The 20,466-nt window shown below is 41.4% G+C and overlaps 1 protein-coding gene and 1 pseudogene across 6 annotated transcripts in view; one reads left to right on the forward strand and one right to left on the reverse strand.

The window, feature by feature from the left end:
* The window catches only part of NBEA (neurobeachin), a 1,002,985-nt gene that overhangs the window by 329,520 nt on the left and 652,999 nt on the right, over nt 1-20,466 (forward strand). The gene's annotated exons all lie outside the window — the stretch shown is intronic.
* On the reverse strand, nt 14,327-14,428 carry LOC118652320 (annotated as a pseudogene).

Raw genomic sequence — 20,466 nt, forward strand, 5'->3', positions numbered from 1 at the left:
AAAATTTATTTTGTTCATCCTTGCAAAGTTGGCTCTTGTCATCTTAAGTATTTGATAGAATGTTTTGTGTTTTCTGTTAAAAGAAGATTCATACATAAGAAATTCATGGAGCTGGAACTATTTCTTTCAGTGAAGCAATTTATATGTGATTATAACTCTGCAGGATAAATTACTGTAACTGGGTATTGAACATTAGTGGTATGTTTTGAAGATACAGCACTTCTAGTTTCATTTTGGATAAAAGTTTCAAATAAATATTCTAAGCTGAGTTTTCATTCCATCAACATACCTCTGTGACACTGCTTTCTCCATATTATTAAATAAAAATAGGTTAGCTCTATGTTATTCCCTTGAGTATCATTATTGCTGGTTCAACTTGGTTTAGATTAAGTTTAACAAGCAAAAAGCTCATAGTCACGTTATAAACTTTAAATATTTATATTCTCAATGTTTGTTCATAGTGTTTACATAGTCATTTCTTTTGAGGAATCACTTTTTGCTTAAAGCTTTTTGTTTAGCTATGATGTGTAATGAAAAAGTTACAAGTATAAAAACATTTGTGTATATACACTTTCGGTGAACAACATGGACAGTTTTTACAATTATTATCTCTTTCCCAATGTTGTCTTTGTTCAGAATATATTTATTGAAATGTAGTTCTATGTCTATGGAGTCAAATAAAAAATATTTCTGCTTTTATTTTGTGTACTTTAACATTTTGTTATTTTTCACAGATAGTTTGAGAAGAACTGATCTCATCTACTCTTTAATTCCATACTTCATTTCCTTCTTTTAGCTCATTATTGAGCTTTTTAAAATTTTCTGAACTAGCTCTCTGGCCTCTCTCTCTTCTTTTTAATCTTTGATAGTCCCTCATTTCAAGGTCTTATAACTTCTTTGCCATTTTCTTCATTGGACTTGTGTCTAGTCATTTATCCTATTTACTGATGGAAAATTTAAAAATAGCACCAATTTGTAATCTCAGAGGGAAGGTGGGAGTGGGTGGGTGGGAAGAGATTAACCAAATAATTTATATGCATATATGTATAACCCATGGACAAAGACAATAGTGTAGTGAAGGCACAGGGTGGGGGGTGCTGATGTGGGCTAGAAGGGGTCAGTGGGGGGAAAAGGGAGATCTATAGTACTTTCAACAATAAAGATAAATTTTAAAAAATTAAAAAATTTATAAAAAGCAATGTAATGAAATATAATTTCTATTTAATATATGTTCCTATGATAAATATTTTATATATGTAATATAACAAATGTAATAAAATAATTTTGTTTTTCTAAAGCATTCTATAATTTTGGGACAAAGTTAACATGTCTAAACTTACAGTGGCAAGACTACTTTATTTTTAATTTACCTGGATTACTACAGTTGCTTCCAAAATGGTTTCCTCACCTCTTCCTTTAGTGATCACCATTCTACTTTTTTTTTTTAGTTTTGCTGCATTTTATTTAAAAATATAAATGAGATTATGTCTTGATTTGACTTAGTTTTTTCTTGATCCTTTAGAGTATGCTATCAGGTGACTCCTGGATAATCTGAGTGCTGACTACCTTTCCAAATTTATCTTGTTATTCTTCCATTTGCCCACTTAGTTACAATCAGATTCCTTTTTAATTCTTTAATCATTCCAAGCACTTTCCTGACTTTTGATCTTTGTATTTTGTTCCTGGTTTATGGCTCTCTTTCCTATTTTTTTTTTTTATAATTGCCTTATTTATTCTTCTTCATCAGGTATTGGCCTAAAGGTTACCTCCTCACAGAGGTCTTTCCTGACGACTGTAGCTAATAGCTTCCTCACTGACACTCTATTGTCTATCATAGCATCTTCTTTATTTCTCTTTTTGTAGTTATGCAATTTATTTATTTGTCTAATTGATTATTAAAATGTGTGCTTCAAGAAGGTAGTCTCTTTCACCTTGCCTGGCTCTTGGAAATAGATACACTTAATATTTGTTAAGCTAATGATTAAGTCAGTGAGAAAGCTGAATAATTTTTTGAAAAGCTCAGTATTGATGGTAGCCATAAAATGTATGCTAAAGAGACTTTTATTGATAACTTGTCCTGGAAGCTATAGAAGCTTTATGTTAATTATTGCACTTTAGGTTTAATAAGAAGAAAGTTAATATTTAGGTGAACTTATAAATAAATATGTTTTTCATCTAATGTTTCTAATCAGGGAAAAGGATTAAGGAAATAAAATAATTAAGAGACTATGATACAGTTACACAAATAGACTTATAGCATAAGCAGTCTATATGTGGAATGGAATTTGTATATTTATTATTATAAATATAACTTTTCTAATTAAATGGGTGAGGAAGGATCATTTGGCAAATGGTTTGGGGATTACCACATGGGGTAGCCAAGTGAAAAAATTCATATCCTTGTTTTATGATATTCCAAATAAATTTCACATGTATTAAAATTTAAAGGTAAAAATGAAACTGCACATAATTTAAGAAAATTAAAATTAAAATTTATATAAGAAATTATGTTTAAAGCATAACATCAAAAACTGAAGTTCTAAAGTAAAATATATGGCTAAATAAAAGACATTTTATATGTCTGAATATATTAAAATTAAAGGACAAATGCAAACAGGAAAAAATTTACATTAATATAATAAAAGTGAATAGCCTTAATGAATAAAAAGCTCTTATATATCAATTAAAATAATGTATAACATTAATGGGAAAATGTAGAAAATACCAAACAGCTAGCAAAAGAAAGGTAATGTACAGTACAAATATGAAAAATTTATTTAATGCTACAAGTAATCAAATATGTTTGTATTGAAAGAAAACTGTACTATAATTGGAAAATTGGGTAAAATTTAGAAAAATGAGAATATAAATACTTATACTTTGCATAGCATGAAAATATCCATAAACCTTGATCTAGTAACTTTACTTTCAGAATTGTATCTTATTGAAAAAACAATAGGCCAATAATCTATATACAAATATTTTTACTGCTCAGTTTTTATTTGTTGCATATTTAAAAATGAAGTTAATATTTATTAGGCACATTTTTATATTCTTATAAACTAACACTAAGGGTTTCAATATTGCAAGTTTGTTATTTTCTCTTGCTTTTAGTATTATATTTAAGGGTCCATTATAATCTATTATGTGAGTGCATTAAAATTTATTTTATAAGTAATCTATAATAGTATCAATATAATAAAGAATTTTTATTGGGAAGTGATCTTGAACATATTATACATTTCAGTTATTTACTGTTAAAAATTATCTCCAGTCACTCATGGCACATAGTTTTAAAAATCTAACTTCTAAATGTCTATTCTTAGTATTACTAAAGATACCAAGAAAAGTCTTTCCTTCCCCTCCTCTCCCTCCCCCTCCCCTCCCCTTCTTTCCTTTCATCTTCTAATTTTGCCTTTCTTTCAATTAACTTTACAATTACTTCATTATATATTTGCTGAATAAATGAAAGATTTACTGTTACATCCTAGGTACTTAGGATATATAATGGTGTGCAAGAAGTTCCTATCCTTATGAAGCTAACATTCTAGCAAGGGAGATACACTTTTAGAAAGCAAACACTTAAATATATAATTGCAATATATGTGCCTTCTAAGAAATAAAATTACAGACCATTATGAGAAAGTACAAAAGAGGAAACCTAATTTAATTTGGGGTTGGGAAAGACATAAAAGTGACATTTAGCTGGGAACATTAGGATGAATTCAGTTAATTTGGGAAAAGAATGGGGACAGTGGAAGCACATTTCTGAAAAGGTAAATGCAAATTTTGAGAAATTCCTTGGCATATTTGGGGAATACATGGCTGCAAATAAGAATCAAAGGAAAGAGAAGCATCCCCTGAGTTTAGATAGATAAACAGGAACCAAATTATATAGGGCCTGTAATCTGTATTAACTATCTGGTTTTTAAACTAACCAGAGGGGGGAGTATTAGTGTTCTATTGCTTCCATATCAAATTACCACAGACTTACTGGCTGAAACAACACAAATTCAGTATCTTATAGTTCTGTAGGTCAAAAGTCTAACATTGATTTTGCTGCTTTTTCAGTCACAAAGGTTTGAGAGATGACAAAGTGCTGGGGCAGAGTTGAAGGATAAGGTGTATCTCCTACATGAGGCTATTCCTTCAACACTGGGAGAGATTGTTGTTTTACCTATTGTATAGAAACCAAGACAGAGAGTCAAGCAAAATGAGGAAAGGAAGGAATATGTTCCAAATGAAAGAACAAGATAAAACATCTGAAAAACAGCCTTAATGAAATGGAGATAAGTAATTTACCTGAGTTCAAAGCATTGATCATAAAGATGCTCACTGAACTGGGGAGACGAGTGGATGAACACAGTGAGAACTTCAACAAAGAAAATCCTATATAATAAAAGTCCAGCAACCTAACAGCAGAACAACCAGAATGACCAGTCGATATGACATGCACTGACCACCAGGGGGCAGACACTCAATGCAGGAGCTGCCCCCTGGTAGTCAGTGTGCTACCACAGTGGGAGCACTGCTCGGCTGACCAGAATGAGTGGCTGCTCCTGCTGCAAACCCCAGGCCAACTGGCAGGAACCTGGGCTGCAATTGTCACCCCCTGACCCCGGAGGCTGGGAGGCGGGTTCGTGGCCACCAAAGGACTGAGGCCTACTCCATTGCCCCTCAGTGCTCTTGTCCCTGGGCCCGGCCCTGACCAGGTCCCCTGGAGAGGTGAGTGCTCTGGCTCCACAGAAGATGCCGGACCAGGGAGCAGCTGGTCAGAGAGTGGGTCCACAGCCACTCGGCTGACCGGGATGAGTGGTGCTCCCACAGACGGCTGATCCCTGCAGGCCATGCCCCCACCAGTGCATGAATCCCATGCACTCGGCCTCTAGTGAAAATATAGGAAAGTAGGAAGTAGAAGTGACAGAGCTGAAGAGTGGAATAATTGAACTGAAAAATATAATACAGAGGTTCAATAGCACACTATATGAAGCATCAGAAAGGATCAGTGGAACTCACCCAATAGAGCAGCAAAAAGAAAAATGATTTTTTAAAAAGTGAAAATAGAGGAGAAACCAATATGGCGGCATAGGTAAACACCTGAACTTGCTGCCTTGCACAACCACTTCAAAAATACAACTAAAAGACAAAACGGACATCATCCAGAACCACAGGAAGGCTGGCTGAGTGGAAATTCTACAACTAGAAGGAAAAAGAAAAGCACACTGAGACTCAGAGGAGGTGCAGAAGTGAAGTGCAGAGGTACGGAGGCCCACGCGGAAAGGGCTAGCAACTGAGGACTTGGTTGTCTTTTTCAATTGGGAGGGAGTCACAAGTTCCCCACTGCTCTGAACTCCACTTCCGGGCGAGTCTCTGGGGACCCAGACTCATTCGGGGAAAAACTGGACTGTCTGGCATCGGGCGGAACTCGAAGGCGGCTTTCTCTCAGAGGTGCTTGCGGTGATTACAGGGACACTGAGATGCAGGGCCCCTTAGGGCAAAGCTGAGGATCAGCCATAGCTGCTGGCTCCGCCCTGTTGATTCCCTGAGACCCCGCCCCATTCAAGCTGTGAGCAGAGGCTTTTGCATATGAATGGCCTGGCCCTTTGCAATCTAAAATTACCTAACAAACTGCAGTTGGGTCAGAGAGACCCAGAACATCGAAAAGAAGGCCCAAGGCCCCACAGCAGCATGCATTGCTTCACAGCTGGGCCTCAACTGGGCACTTCCAAACCCCAAACAAAGAAGAGGAATCTGCAGATCTCTCTGTAGCTCCTGCTGGGTAGCCTCAGGCAGAGGTTAAATTAGCACCTCCTTAGAGATCCAAGAGCCAGTGTACCCAGTGGTCAGAGTAGGACCATCCAGATTACAATTCCTCAGATCCATAAGGGACACACTCAGGTGGCAAACTCAGAGAGCACCAAAACCCCACTGAAGCAAGTCTTGCCCCAGAAGGGTGTCTCCAGTACTGAAGTTCTCCCACCATAGACAGCTGAATCTCACAGCCAATTGGCCTGGAGGTCAATTCCTCCCACTGATACCAACAGCAATCAAGGCTTAACTACAACAAGACTGGGCACGAAGCCCACAGAGGGGTGCACCAAGAATGTCCACCTCAGGTAATTGGGGACTCTGAGCCACTGGGCCCTATAGGACACCTAGCACAGAAAGCTACTCTATCAACACAGGGAAGCAGCCAAATGCAGAGACAAAGAAACAGGTCACAAATGACAGAAATGGAAGAAAGCAAACTACTGGATATAGAGTTCAAAACCACACTTCTAAGGTTTTTCAAGAATTTTCTAGAAATCGCCAATAAGTTTAGTGAGATGCTCGATAAATCTACTGAGACCCTTGAGGATATGAAAAAGGACCAACTAGAAAATAAGCATACACTGACTGAAATAAAGAATATTATAAGAGATCCAACAGCAACCTAGAGGATCCCAAGAATCAAGTCAAAGATTTGAAATACGAAGAAGCAAAAAACACCCAACCAGAAAAACAAAAAGAAAAAAGAATCCAAAAATATGAAGATAGTGTAAGGAGCCTCTGGGACAACTTTAAGCATACCAACATCTGAATTATGGGGGTGCAGAAGAAGAGAGAGAGCAAGATATTGAAAACCTATTTGAAGAAATAATGACAGAAAACTTCCCCTACCTGGTGAAAGAAATAGACTTACAAGTCCAGGAAGCGCAGAGAACCCTAAACAAAAGGAATCCAAAGAGGACCACACCAAGACACATCATAATTAAAATGCCAAGAGCAAAAGACAAAGAGAGAATCTTAAAAGCAGCAAGAGAAGAACAGTTAGTTATCTTCAAGGGAGTACCCATACGATTGTCAGCTGATTTCTCAACAGAAACTATGCAGGCCAAAAGGGAGTGGCAAGAAATATTCAAAGTGATGAATGCCAAGAACCTACAACCAAGATTACTTTACCCAGCAAAGCGATCATTCAGAATTGAATGTCAGATAAAGAGCTTCACAGATAAGGAAAAGCTAAAGGAGTTCATCACCACTAAACCAGTATTGTATGAAATGCTGAAAGGTATTCTTTAAGAAGAGGAAGAAGAAGAAAAAGGTAAAGATAAAAATTATGAACAACAAATACATATCTATCAACAAGTGAATCTAAAAATCAAGTGAATAAAAAATCTGATGAACAGAATAAACTGGTGAATATAATAGAATCAGTGGCATAGAAAAGGAGTGGTTGAGCAACCTTAGCATATAATTAGCATATTACGCTTTGATTGGTTGAATGGCCAACTGGACGCCTGGATACTTAGCATATTAGGCTTTTATTTTATAGGATGATATTTACATTATGTCATATTCTCTTCAGAAAGGAAGGGGAAATACCCAAAGTAGCTTAAGGGCTAGAATTATAAGGGAGGTGGGATTGAGATGTCACATTTTTTAGGATAGGATAAAGTGGTCTACAGATAAAGGGGCCAACCTAGAGAAAAGAGACAGAAATTAATGATGAGTAGAGAGAATAACTAATAGAGTGGTTGGGCTCTGTATTTTCTTATAAGAGGCCCGGTGCACAAAATTCCTGCACTGGTAAAGTCTCTAGGCCTGGCCTGTGATCAGGGCCATCTTCCCTGGCTGCTGGCAGCCGGCCCTGCCCACTGCCGCAACCCACCCATTTGCCATCTTGCACCTGAGGTGGGCCCGGCACAGGATATACTTCGAGACCATGTAGGAGACTGTGATCCCCCTGTTGGAGGCCCTTTCACGGGAGGTGCTTTTGTATGAAATTTCTTTCAGATAAGGGATGGGATATGGGCCCAATGTCCAAGAGAGTTCCAGGGGGCCAGTGGCACTATCAGGGTCATTCTAATCACACCTGAACCTTCACTGTGTCAGTTCACTGGAGGATTCTACTTTCAGGGTTTTTCATGAAAACCCATCCCACAAAAAGGTCCCTTTAGATTTCAGGTCGTATCACCACTGAGGAGGATATGATCAGGTGCTTTAAGCACAGAACATGGACTTCTGAACAGGGTTAGAATTTAGCAGAATCAGGAGACAGGTTTCTCAATAATCCACCTAACGCCTGCTACCTTGCTGATGGCTTCTCCCTCCCCCTTAGGGAGCAGGTAGGGAGGAGTGAGGAGCAACTATCTGCAGCTGTGGGCAGGCCTGTGTCTAGGCTGCAGGAAAGAATGCCAGCCAGCCAGGGGGAGGGACTGAGAGGTTGGCCATTCAGCCTGCTTGCCAGCCCTGCGCCCCACTGCCACTGGTCATCCTCTGTGTGTGGGGCGACCGGCTGAGCGGGGACCTTGGCCTGGCGCCACCCATGTCTGCCACCACCCACCTCCGGTTCCCCATTCCCCATTGGGCGATCAGAGCCTGCTGGCCAGGAAAAAGGACCAAGAGGTTGGCCAGCAGGCCCTGATCACCTGATTGGTCCTGTGGGCTGAGGGCAGCTCCTGCGTTGAGCATCTGCCCCCTGGTGGTCAGTGTGCGTCAAAGCAACCAGTCATTCCCCCATTCGGTCAATTTGCATACTACCCTTTTATTATAAGGACTAGTGGCCCAGTGCATGAAATTCATGCATGGGGAGGGGGTGGTCCCTCAGCCCAGCCTGCACCTTCTCCAATCCGGGACCCATCAGGGGATGTCCAACCGGCAGTCGGACATCCCCTTGTAATCTGGGACCACTGGCTCCTAACTGTTCACCTGTCTGCCTGCCTGATAGCCCCTAACCACTCTGCCTGCCAGCCTAATCACCTCTAACCGCCTATGTCTGCCTGCCTTATCGGCCCTAACCACCTCTGCCCACCTGCTTGATCACCCCTAATCACCTCTGCCTGCCTGCCTGATCCCCTAACTGCTCTCCCTGCTCGCCTGATCCCTCTAACTTAGCGGTTCTCAACCTGTGGGTCACGACTCCTTTGGCAGTCGAACGACCCTTTCACAGGAGTCACCTAAGACCATCCTGCATATCAGATATTTACATTACAATTCATAACAGTAGCAAATTACAGTTATGAAGTAGCAACAAAAAAAATTTTATGGTTGGGTCTCAACATGAGGAACTGTATTTAAAGGGACAGAAGGTTGAGAACCACTGCTAACTGCTCTCCCCTGCCGGCCTGATCCTCCTAACTGCTCTCCCCTGCCGGTCTGATCCCCCTAACTGCTCTCCCCTGCTGGCCTGATCACCCCTAAGTGCCTCTGCCTGGGCCCCACCACTGTGGCTTTGTCTGTGAGAACGTCCAGAAGGTTGTCCGAAAGATGTCCAGTCTAATTAGCATATTTTTATTAGTATAGATGATTATGATAATGATGGTAGTGATAACAGTAAAATCCATAATGACAGCAACAAGTACAAAAACTTATAAGTTAAATATTACTTTATGGTAGATACTATTCATTAATTATGTTCTTTAATAATCACAACTATGTATGTACTGTTATGCTCATTTTACAGAAAAAAGAATGAGGCTGAGAAAAGTTAAATGGCTCATCCTGCATCACAAATCATGAATAACTCTTGATTGGAAGTAAAACAATCTTAATTTCAAAACCTAAGTTCTTAATCATTTATGGGGGTGGGCAAAAGCAGGTTTATAGTTCTGAGCATGCAAGTCAGTTTAGTCCTATATTGTTATTTATTATTTACTAGAGTCCCGGTGCACGAATTCGTGCATGGGTCGGGTCAGGCCGGCTCACCCCGATCAGGTTTGGGGGAGTGGGGCAGTCGGGGGTGGGGCCAGCCAGGGGGAGGGGCCTGGAGAAGACCCACTGAGCTGGAGCTGAACATGGGCCTCAGGCTTCCCAGGGAGGACGGACTCAGCAAGAAAACAGAAACCACCAGAAGGCTCTGCAAACAGGCCCTGAGCTCCCTTTGGCCAGGTAGACTCAGAACTGGTGTCTCTGTTTATTCATTAGACACAGCCCAGCATTCGCCTTTGTCTGTTGGTCAAATACATTGCAACAAAAAACTGTTCCTCTTCTTCTCTTTGGGCCCTTATAACAAATACAGGCCAATTGGAAAACACGGGCCCCAGTGGCAGAGGCAGTTCCCCACAAACACCCGGAATTTTGGCCTAAGACAACTGGGTAGCAATCTCTATGGAAAAAAACACACTGTTTTAGAGTCTTAATTCTCCCCTAAAATGTGCCCAGCTGCTCTTCTTTAGCCGGGATAGACTGAACTAAGGAGCCAAAGACCAAGTTTCCTTTGAGGTGGGATCCACCGTGAGCCAGCTGGTGGGAATGCCCCTCACAGGCGACTGCCTTCCCTCCAAGCTCAGTGTGCTTTGACCCAGTCCATTTCTGGTGGTGCCTGGTCCTGGGCTGCTGGTTGGGCGGCAGGTGCACAGGGTTTTTCTCCACCGCCTTCCTAGCTTCCTGAGCAGTACCCTCTGGCTCAGCACGCCAGGTGACTATTGATAAAGCTGGGACTTGGAGAGAAAAGGAGCTGGCCTGCCCCAAGAGGAACCTGCAAGTGGCCTGGCCATACCACCCACCCCGCTTCTCAGTCTCACTTGCGTGTATCGAGCCAAAGCCCACTGCCTGAAACTGGCGCCATGTAGGGAGGATAACAGCGGGGAGAGGGGCGCCCTGACCTGCCAGCCTTGGTGACGATCATCTCGGTGCCCAGTTTATTGAACTCATCCCACAGAGCCTTCATGTCAAGCTGCACGCTCATGCTGGCCACCTTAGCATTCTTCTTTACCGGCACCTTGGTGGTGGCCACACAGCTGGCCCCGGGCCCACAGGCTCCGCAGCAGCGCTGGTGGCGGCCCCTGCAGCTGGTGCATCATAGCAACCGGCTGTTCCGGTCATTCTGCTGTAATGGTCGCTGGGCTTTTATTATATAGACTAGAGGCCCGGTGCACAAAAATTTGTGCACTCTGGGTGAGGGTCCCTACACCCGGCCTGTGCCCTCTTGCAGTCTGGGACCCCTCGGGGAATGACCACCTGCTGGCTTAGGCTCGCTCCCCGGGGGATTGGGCCTAAGCTGGCAGTCAAACATTCCTCTGGCAGCCCGGGAGCCCTCAGGGAATGCCCACTTGCCAGCAGGGAGCAGGCCTAAGCTGCAGTCGGACATCCTTAGCGCTGCTGAGGAGGTGGGAGAGGCTCCCACCACCACTGCTGTACTGGCAGCCGTCAGCCTGGCTTGTGGCTGAGCAGAGCTCCCCCTGTGGGAGCGCAATGACCACCAGGGGGTAGCTCCTGCATTGAGCGTCTGCCCCCTGGTGGTCAGTGTGTGTCATAGTGACCAGTCATTCCCAGTTGTTCTGCTGTTAGGGTCAATTTGCATATTACCCTTTTATTATATAGGATAGAGGCCTGGTGCATGGGTGGGGGCCGGCTGGTTTGCCCTGAAGGGTGTCCTGGATCAGGGTGAGGGTCCTGCTGGGGTGCCTGGCCAGCCTGGGTGAGGGGCTGAGGGCCATTTTCAGACTGGCTACACCCCTTTCAGGATGGAGGTCCCCACTGGAGTGCCTGGCCAGCCTGGGTGAGGGGCTGATGGCTGTTTGCAGGCTGGCCACAGTCCCTGCCTGGCCAGCCTGGGTGAGGGGCTGAGGGCTGTTTTCAGGCTGGCCACAGCCCCTGCCTGGCCAGCCTGGGTGAGGGGCTGAGGGCTGTTTTCAGGCTGGCCACAGCCCCTGCCTGGCCAGCCTGGGTGAGGGGCTGAGGGCTGTTTCCAGGCTTGCCACAGCCCCTTCAGGGTGGGGGTCCTGCTGGGATGCCTGGCCAGTCTGAGTGAGGGGCTGATGGCTGTTTGCAGGCTAGCCACAGCTCCTTCAGGGTGGTGGTCCCCCCTGGGGTGCCTGGCCATTCTGGGTGAGGGGCTGATGGCTGTTTGCAGGCTGGCTATGGCCCCCAGCCTCCCAAGCTCCCAGTGGAGGCTGGCTGGAATCTGGTATCTATGGTTTATTTATCTTCTATAATTGAAACTTTGTTGCCTTCAGCGGAGGCTAGAGCCAGCCAGGGCAGGCGGGAAGATTGGCTTCCTCCATCGCCGGGGCAACCAAGCCTCCTGCTTGCTCTAGCTCCATGGCCTCCGGCCGCCATCTTGGTTGGGTTAATTTGCATATAGTTGCTCTGATTGGCTGGTGGGCATGGCTTGGGGCATAGCGAAGGTATGGTCAATTTACATGTTTCTCTTTTCTTAGATTAGACTAGAGGCCTGGTGCATGAAATTCGTCTATGGGGGGCAGTCCTCCTAGCCCAGCCTGCACCCTCTCCAATCCAGGACCCCTCCGGGGATGTCTGACTGCTGGTTTAGGCCCAATAAACCGGCAGTCGGACATCCCTCTCGCAATCCAGGACTACTGGCTTCTAACTGTTCACCTGCCTGTTTGCCTGATCACCCCTAACTGCCTCTGCCTGCTGGCCTGATTGCCCCTAACTGCCCCCCCCTCCGGCCTGATTGCCCCTAACTGCTCCTCCTGCTGGCCTGGTTTCCCCTTACTGCCCCCTTCTGCTGGTATGGTCGTCCCCAACTATCCCCCTCAGCCGGACTGGTCGCTTCTAACTGCCTCCCCTCACCAGCCTGGTCACCCCCTACTGCCCCCCCTGCCAGCCTGGTCGCTTCACTCAACCTGCTGTTCAGTCATTTGGTCGTCCCTCACTAATCCCCCTACTGTCCTGGTCGCCCCACTCAGCCTGCTGTTCAGTCCTTTGGTCGTCCCTCACTAATCCCACTGCTGGCTTGGTTGCCCCACGCAGCCTGCTGTTGAGTCGTTTGATCATCCCTCACTAACCCCCCTGCTGGCCTGGTTGCCCCATACAGCCTGCTGTTTGGTTGTCCATCTGGTTGTTTCAGTCATGACAGCCCCTGTCTTTCTATATATTAGGATTGTATTTATTTGTATTACAACTCTAAACCTACTTTTTCCCACTCAATATAAAATATAATGTGTGATTTATCTAATTGATACTAACAATGTTATACCACATTTGGTTGTTTCTATTTCTCTGCAATTCAAGAAAAGTTTTATACATCTATGTTGGCATTTCATTATTAGTGTTATTGGCTGCCTCCATTACATTAGAGAAATGTATGATTTTTTTTTTCCTTTGGGAAGAGAAAAAGAATACAAATAAGCTAAGGCAAGGGAAGAACAAAACATGTTTATGTGAATATTTTATTTTAATACTCACCAGAGGATATTTTTTCATTGATTTTTAAAATTATTTATTTATTTATTCATTCATTTATTTATTTATTTATTTTTAGAGAGAGTGAAAGGGGAGGTGGAGAGACAGGGAAACATCAATGTGAGAGAGACACATCAATTGGTTGCCTCCCACATGAGCCGCAACTGAGGTACATGCCCTTGACCAGAATCGAACCTGGGACCCTTCAGTCCACAGGCTGACGCTCTATCTACTGAGCCCTGAGCCAAACTGGCTAGGGCTATGTGAATATTTTATAATTTCTATTTGACAGAAATGAACAAATTAGAACTGTTCTAAAATTTGGAGCTGAAACATCATTTAGATGCAGGACTTGTGAAAGAGTAGAGAAAGAACCTCAAAAAACTATTCCTCCATAAAAGCAATGAGAACATTGGCAAAAATTGTCAAAATCACTTTTCAGTTCTCTGGAAAGTAATCAGAATTTTGAAACAATCCAATGATTGTTAAATCAATGAAAACTGCAGTTTTGTTTTTTTTTTTATGAGACTAGTGAGCTTTGTGGAGACTTAACTTGCCCTCTTGCCATCCAGCTCTGCATTAACCTTGAAAACCAGCAGCCAGTCAACCATGGCAGTGGTGAAAACCAGCAGCCTACTAGCTACTGGAAGGAGGCCAACTAGGTTTGCAGGTTTTAGAAAGTCCCATTTTGGGGCATTGTTTGGCAGCTCCCTCTGGTAATGTTCCATTATTATTTTATCTGATCTGTGCTTGTTTGGTGAGTAAAGCCCTATTTCTAAGGTATTTGTCAAAATAATTATTAGAAACTTTTTTTTTTCATAACATTGCAACTGCCTGAGGTGGCAATACTAGCCATGGCAAACAAGAGCCTTACCCAAAAACTTTAAAAGGAAGATCTGAGAATAAGATGTTCATATTCTTGAGGCTTTACTCAGAGGTCCAGGAAAGACCTGAGAAGGCCCCAATCATATATCTCTGGATAATCTATAGGCCCTGTGCATGCAGGAAGTAAAGGGCAAGGGAGAGTTGTAAACATGGTAAGTGTTGAAAATATGCTCCAATGTATACATAGGATCTCTGGACAGTGAGTACAAGTTTTTTGTTGTTGTTTTTTTGTTTGTTTGTTTTTGTTTGTTTTTTTGTCTGTTTGTTTTTTTGTTTGTTTTTTTATTTGTTTGTTTGTTTTGTTTTTTGCAGATGTAGTCCTTTATTGAATCTTGGCCGCCACAAAGACAGACAGAAAGCACAGGGATATTTTTCTTTCACATCCCAGAAGTTTTACTGGTTCAAGATACTGAAGGCAATCTCTGTCCAGTTATTAGCTGATGACTGAGTGAAGGCTTCAGTGGCTACAGGTGTCAAAGAATATAGATTTTACAGAATTAGTTCAGGAGAGTCAATAAACAGAGACACAACGAACCCCATTGGAGGGGGTCTGATTTCCAGGATTGGCACATCATATGTTTTAAATGTCTAATTTTCAACAAAAAATTATGAAATATGCAAAGAAACAGGCTAACACACAGGGCGAAAAAAAGAACAGTCAATAGAAAGTGCCCCTGAGGATGCCCTGATGTTGGACTTTAGACAGTTACTTTAAACCAGCTATTACACATGTGCTCAAGTAATTAAAGGAAATATTTTCTGAAGAATTAAAAGTATGAATATGATGTCTAACCAAAGAGAATATCAATAAATAAATATTACAGGAAAAAAAAACAAGTAGAAATTCAGGACTTGAAAATTTAATAACTAAAATATAAAATTCACTAGAGGGGCTCCACAGAATGTTTGACTTGGCAGAAGAAAGAATCAGCATACTTTAAGAAAGGTCCATTGCAATTATCATACTCTGAGGTACAGAATGAAAAAAAAATTGAAGAAAAGTGAAGAGAGCCTCAGAGACCTATGAGATACCATCAAGTGAAGCAACATATGCATATGGGAGTTAGAGAAGAGAAGATAGAAAGAGAAAGGGCGGAAATAATATTTGATGAAATATTTATCTGAAAAGGTCTGAATTTGATGAAAGTGATTACTAGCAATCCAAAGAGCTCCATGCTTTCCATTGAACTCAAAACTCCCAAACAGATCTACACATCATAGTCAAAGCATCAATTGAAAGTGTCTTTTTGCCTCTTAATGGTTTCTTCTAAATTATAATTTGTCTATTTTGGACATTTTTTTTGGTAATAATGTTGAGTTCCTGAAGTACTTTTTATACACTTAGCAAACAGAAAATTTGAATCATACACACACACACACACACACACACACACACACAACACACACTGAGTGGCCAGATTATTATGACCACCTGACGTTTGTAGGCAAATTAGCTATAATTTCACACTGAAGTTGCTAGAGGGCCAGACCATTATAAATAGGGAAGCAGGTTGTTTACCATGACAGTAGAAGTGATTTTTTTTTTTCTGGAGATTTGGGTAAACAACGCGATTTAACAGCCTTTGAACGTGGGATATATATTATTATGAGTGCCCAGGTCATTATGACCACCTCATCCATACTTTGTTGGGCCACCTTTTGCCTTCTATACTGCGGCGATTCTTGGCATTGACTCCATGAGATGTTGAAATGTGATGTGAGGAATCTGACACCATGGCTGATGAATAGCACTGTCCAGTTCTGTGAGATTTGATGGTTGTGGAACCAGCTACCTGATGGCTCTTTTAACTTTGTCCCACAAATACTCAATTGGTTTGAGATCTGGTGATTGTGGGGGCCACCGAAGCAAGGTAAAGTCTCCCTTATGTTCTTGAAAGCACTCCTGCACAATACGAGCACCGTGGCATGGTGCATTGTCCTGTCGGAAGAAGCCATCTCCATTGGGATACGCCATCAACATGATAAGGTGAACTTGATCAGCAATGATACTTAGGTATGTTGTGCTATTCAGACGTTGCTTCACACGAATTAAAGGTCCCAAATCATGCCAGGAAAACATGCCCCAAACCATAACACTCCCCCTACCAGCTTGAAGGGTTGTACTCATGCATGTGGGGTGCATGCTCTCATGCTGTTTCTGCCAAATTCCCACTCTGCCATCTGCATGATGCAACAGGAAACATGATTCATCGGACCACATGACTTTTTTCCAATGCTTGACTGTCCAATCCTTGTGTTCCTGTGTGGATTGGAGATGTTTTATCTTGGTAACTGCAGAAAGCAAAGATGTTTGAACAGGCTTTCGGCTTCCACATCCCATATGATGCAGTGTACAGCTAATTTGCCTACAAATGTCAGGTGGTCATAATTGGCCACTCAATATATATATATCCCGCGTTCAAAGGCTGTTAAGTCATGTTGTTTACCCATATCTTCAGAAAAAAATCACTTCTATTGTCATGGTAAACAACCTGCTTCCCTATTTATAATGGTCTGGCCCTCTAGCAACTTCAGCGCAAAATTATAGCTAATTTGCCTACAAACGTCAGGTGGTCACAATAATCTGGCCACTCAGTGTATATATATCTCCTATATAATAAAAGTCTAATATGCAAATAGACTGAATGGTAGAACTACCAGCAGAACTCACTATGATGTGTGGTCACTATGATGTGCATTGACCACCAGGGGGCAGATGCTCAATGCTGGAGCTGCCTCCAGCCCACAGGCCCTAATCCAGCCAAGGTGGGTGCCAGCTGTGGCCCTGATCACCCTGCTGGTCGCCCCGCAGAGGGAGGCGACTGGTGGCAGCAGCACGGGGCAGGGCCGGTGAGCGGGCGGCACCAAGCTGGCCAAGGCGGGTGCCAGCGGGGAATCCCCGATAGCCCCACCAGTCGCCCCACAGAGGGAGGCGAGCGGTGGCGCTGGGTGGGGCTGGTGAGCAGGTGGCACCAGGCCAGCCAAGTTGGGTGCCACCAGTGACCCCCCGATCGCACTGCTGGTCGCCCCCACAGAGGGAGGCGACTGGCAATGGGGGGGTGGAGCCTCCAAGTAGGTGGTGCCAGGCTTGCCAAGGCAAGTGTGAGCAGGAGGCCCCGATCACCCTGCCAGTTGCCCCACAGGTGGGCCCTGATTGCTGGCCAGGCCTAGGGACCCTACCTGTGCATGATTTCGTGCACTGGGCTTCTAGTATATATATATATAATTGCAAATAATTACTCATTGCTTATTGCATTCTTTTGTTATGTAAAATGAACTCTAATGATTTTTAAAATTTTATGTTTTTTCTTTGGAATTCTGGTTAATTTTTATGTAACTTGCTATTGTTTGGATTTAATATAAAGAAAATATACATGTTTGTTATATACAGATATTAATGTTTTATTTTAAATCACTCTAATGTGATTTAGTTTCTTTAGTATTACTATTTAAAGATGAAATAGTTAATCTAACATAATATTTAGTAACAACGAGCTGAATGTTTTTATTCATGTTATTCCTTATTGAATTTGGAAAATACCAATATGAATAGCTTAATAGGTAAGATATATTGAAACACTTTATAAGTCACTGTAAAACAAGATTTTTGGAGGAAGAAATATTATAAATGTGATCTCTATGTAGAAATCATGTTATTTGCTGGACTTAACCCCATAATTTTCCCAAAGTTTATTAGATCAACTCAATTAGACTCAATGAAACACAGTAAAAAAAAAAAAAAAAAAAAAAGGCATCTGGCTTCCAACTGTCTGTTTCCTAAGAGGTTAAGATCACTTAGGCTAGTAATGTTTCTGCATTATTGTTATACTAGAAGCCCATAAATTTGTGCATGGGTGGGGTCGTTCGGCCTGTGATGGGGCCAATCGGGGCCATCTTGCCCAGTCTCAATTGGGACCAATAGGGGCTGGCCAGCTGTGGAAGGACTGCAGGAGGTTGGCCGGCCAGAGAGGGGCTGCGGGAGTGCTCCAGGGCGTGTCCAGCCCTCTCATCCAGTGCTGATCTACCAGACCCCAGCACCTAACCTACTAGTTGGAGTGTCTGCCCCCTGGTGGTCAGTGCATATCATAGCAACTGGTCAAGTGGTCAACCAAACGTTTGACCAATCATTGGGACACTTAGCATATTAAGCTTTTATTATATAGGATAAACTGATGAGAGTGTCACAATAAAACATGTAAGTTGTCTAAGATGACGTTTATGCTATCAACTGAGAGCATGTTCTGTAAAAGATGTTAACATACATAATGGGAAATTAATATTTTAACTATGATTTATTTTTTAAAAGAATTACTATTATAAAAATTTCCATTGGTGTTAATTTTTGTTTCTATGTAACATGATCACGGGGTATGCTTTACAAAACATATTTATTTGAATAGAATTTTTGTTGAAATATTAAATTTACTGCTTGCTTCATTTTTGAAATATTTTTTCAAGTCACAGTAAAAATAAAACTAAGGTTTTTATTACCATGTAAATATTTATTTTATTTTTTAAAATGTATTTTTATTGGTTGTTTTTTTTTTAGAGAGAGAGGAAAGGAAAAGGAAAGAGAGATAGAAACATCCTTGAGAGAGAACATCAATTGGCTGCCTCCTGCATGCCACTCATCAGGGATCAAACCCACAACTCAGGCATGTGCCCAGACCAGCAATCAAATCAGCAACACTGAGCCACACCTACTGGGCTGTATAAATATTTTGATGATTCATTTGAAAGTTTTATAATGTTAAAAAAAGAAAGTTTTATAATGTTAATTTTGATAAACTTTTCATTGTGCTTTTTTGGAGTTTTAAGTATCTAGTTAATAAGTTTTTTAAAAATGTGTGTTTATTGATTTTTAGCTAAAGAGGAAAGGAGAGGGAGAAAGAAACATCTATGAGAGTGAAACATCGATTGGGTGCCTCCTGCATGCCCCTTACTGGGGATCGAGCCAGCAACCCTGGTGTGTGCCTGACCTGGAATTGAACCGGTGACCTCTTGTTGCATGGGATGATGCTCAATCCACTGTGCAACACTGGCCAAGCATGAGTTATAGATTTTAATTTTCCATTGAAAGTCACTTGAATAGAAAAGCAAACAATGATATTTGATAGATAAATATTTTTATATGGCCCCTGTAGATACCAAATTAAAAATTTTATTTCCTTTGATATTTTGTTTGCTGGCAAAATGCTTATACTTCATACTAATAAAACTTGAAACATTTACAATTTTCCCGTACCTCTTGAAGTAAAATACACCGTAAATAAAGATATTGAGACATCACGTTAGGGTAAATGTAGGCCAAATCTATAAATCGGTTAAATTCAGACTAAGTGGTAGACTTGATTATACACCTTTTGATAATTAAACTCTGTAGGAAAAGTTGGCCCATGCTAATAACCATGATACTGATCTTTTCTTGATGTTAGTGTTCTTATTTTGTTTCTGCATTTACATTCTCAGTCCTATTGTCACAGAAATACTAATACTACTATTTAGTTCTTTTTGCTTTCTCTCCAAAAATGTATTATCTGTAGGGGCACATGTACTAAATAAATTGAGTAATATCACTGATAGTGGAAAAACTGCCTTCAACATCTTCTCATTTTGTATCTCTAAGGTTATTGTGAAACTTCCAAAGTTTTTATTAGCACCTCAGTTTAAATGTTCCCAAAATATATGTCTATACTTATCTTGACCTGCAGATACATATCTCAGAGATTCTGAAGACTTAATTGATTCAAAATCTAATTCATTATTTTTCTAACAAATACACTCCTCCTTTGCTTTCTTCCTCAATTAGTGGCAGAGCATTATGCTTCTTTTTCATTAAGCTATTCCATAAACATCTCGATTCTTTCCCTTCCTATTTATTACTAATGGTATTCTGTCTTAATCTTCTTTTACAAGGTTTTATAAAAAAAATCAAAACTGTTATCTTTATCTCTTAACTTTTTCTTTCTGTAGTTCTTTGCCAGTAGTAATACCGAAATCATTTGTCGTCTCAAAACTTTTGTGAAGTTACTTTAATTCTTAGTCTTGGGATCATCAAAGAATAGGTCTACCCTGATTTTCATATTGGTCACCCACTTTTTAAATATTAGTATCATGTTACACTAATTAATATTTTATTTCAATTTTAAAATCAAACAAACATGCAAAACTAAAACCTACTTAATAAATATGAGGAAGAACATAATATAACACTGAACTGTGAGAGATGATTATTTTAATGAATTTAATGAGATATTATATATTAGGAATATTGAATAATATGAAGACATTATTTCTAACTAACTAACATTTACTAAGAATCTAAGGAGGAATTGCAAATAATTTTCATGCAGTATCTTATTTTCTTCTTCATCATGACTTTATAAAATTAAGATCTGTTATTATCTCCATCATATTCTAGATTATATAAACTTTTTAAGGTCATCATTT

The sequence above is a fragment of the Myotis myotis genome, unplaced genomic scaffold (assembly GCF_014108235.1).
Source record: "Myotis myotis isolate mMyoMyo1 unplaced genomic scaffold, mMyoMyo1.p scaffold_m19_p_3, whole genome shotgun sequence".
Taxonomy (NCBI): Eukaryota; Metazoa; Chordata; class Mammalia; order Chiroptera; family Vespertilionidae; genus Myotis; species Myotis myotis.